This window comes from Helianthus annuus, chromosome 17, assembly GCF_002127325.2.
Source record: "Helianthus annuus cultivar XRQ/B chromosome 17, HanXRQr2.0-SUNRISE, whole genome shotgun sequence".
In the NCBI taxonomy this organism is placed as follows: domain Eukaryota; kingdom Viridiplantae; phylum Streptophyta; class Magnoliopsida; order Asterales; family Asteraceae; genus Helianthus; species Helianthus annuus.
In genome coordinates, this window is record NC_035449.2 from 8,528,696 (window position 1) to 8,530,788 (window position 2,093).

The 2,093-nt window shown below is 29.5% G+C and overlaps 1 long non-coding RNA gene across 1 annotated transcript; it reads left to right on the forward strand.

Moving 5' to 3' along the window:
• Positions 1–992: 992 nt before the first annotated feature.
• On the forward strand, positions 993–1,622 carry LOC110926086. Its single transcript, XR_002584969.2, has 3 exons — positions 993–1,151; positions 1,373–1,462; positions 1,574–1,622. It is a non-coding gene; the product is annotated as an uncharacterized LOC110926086 (long non-coding RNA).
• The last annotated feature ends 471 nt before the right edge of the window (positions 1,623–2,093 follow it).

Sequence of the window (2,093 nt, forward strand, 5' to 3'; positions counted from 1 at the left end):
TGTGACTTAACACATCGCAACGTGTGTCTTTGGTTTAACGTTTTTACATTTCGTTCTAACGCGAGTTAACACGACGCAACGTGCGTGTGTGGGTGAACGTTTTTACATCGTCTATTTTTTCCCGTTTGACAGGTTTAACATAACGTGCGCATCCTAAATCGACTTAGTTATAACTAAAGAATTCCCGCCGCATTGCGGCGGGTCGTAATTCTAGTTAAGATTAATTAACAAGAAATTAGCATTAAGTTTCTAGTTATTATTACTTACTATAAACTTTTATTATTATCATTGCAAATTAATTTAAACATTATAGGAATTATGAAAACTGATATTCTTATTATCTATACTATATTATAATACATGAGGGAAGGATTCCCAAAAGTTAAGAACTTCTTCCCCCATTATTTATAAATAAACCCCTAGAATGAGGGTAAAGTGGTCTTTTAAACCATAATTATTTTTTAGTCCCTCAATCTATTACATTTAAACCCTTGACATTTAACATAATTATGGGTAATTAGTTACACTCCCCCCCTCTTTAATTCTTTAATCTATTCCTGCGATATCTTACAACCCGTAATGTTTTAAAAAAATCCAAAGGTACCATGACGATCGGCACATTTTTTTAAACGTTTCGATAGTTGTCTTTTTTAGTTTCGCCGTGCGTTCATAAAGTACAAATAGCCGATGCGTAAATGTACAATTGATTAAAGCCAACATTTGTTTTTTACCCAAGCCAGCTTTGACCATTACCTAGCTAACGTGCATTAACATTTGTTTTTTACCCAAGTTTTTTATTTTGAACGGCATTAATAAACTAAAATATTCCCTAATTTTACTTGTACAGAGTCAGTTTGTTGTGGCATGTTTAATATAGTAAGTATCGATAAAACTCACAACAAACTTCCTATTAAACATGCCACAACAAACTAAACAGGATATGTGCATCTTATTTTAAAAACTTAAAACTCACAACAAACTTCCTAAATAAATGGATGACCAATCTAAAACTAAACCCTAATGGACTACTATAAATACATAGCAAACACTCACAATTCTACATTTCTGTTGCTAAACAGATTTAAAATATGGAGCCAGTTCTGAATTCACTTGATGCGAAAAAACAAGCATGCGATATTGAAAAATCTAAGGTCGGTTCTATGATAAGTTTTGTTATATCGCAATAATGAATAATTGTTTTCTTTTATTTACTTTTATGTGAATACTAACTTATTTGATTTTTCAGATTCAACACACCAATTTAAACACCCCAGTTGTCGAACAAGCTTTTGTTAGTTTTTAAGTAATATTTTCGCTTATAATCTTTCATATTAACAAGTTCGTTATGTTATTATTTGGTGTTTTATTGTAGGATGATGGTGATAATAGTGTTGAAATTATTTCTTATGGTGCAATGTTCAGTCCATACAAGTCTAAGCTTCAACGTCAATTTAGTGAAGAGGTAATTTTAAAATTTATTTAATCTTTTTAAATTTTTTTTATTCAATATTTGTTCTTTTTTTTAATTTATTTAATCATTTTTAACTTTTTTATTAAATTTTTGTTTTTTAAGGATCGGAAGTATGAGAATCAAAAGAAAAGATCTAAGAGACTCTCTGAATGGAAATGGGTCGAGATTATAAATTGATGATTCTGAGGACGATGAGAAAGAAGATGAATTAGATGATACTGCTGATTCGAGCACAAACAAGAAAAACGGATCAAAAAAGAAGAGATTAATATATCAAGTGTTTTTACGTTTTTTTTCATTTTCAGTTGTTTTTGTTTGATATAGACTATCCCATGAATAATAAAGTTTATTTTATATTTGAAGTTTATGTTTTGTGTTATTTTATTGCACTTTTAATTTACATCTCGATTGAACTAATATACTTTAGTACTTAATCATGTTCGTATTATATAGTTTACATGTTCGTACTTGATCATTTCCAAAGAGATAAATTCAATTACCAAGAATGGCCAAAACATGAAAACTACCTCTTGGTTTGGAGTAAATTCAAGATTGTATTTACAAAACACACTAAACTTATTCAATTTAACAGTCATGTTCCACGAGGATTTCGTATATATCC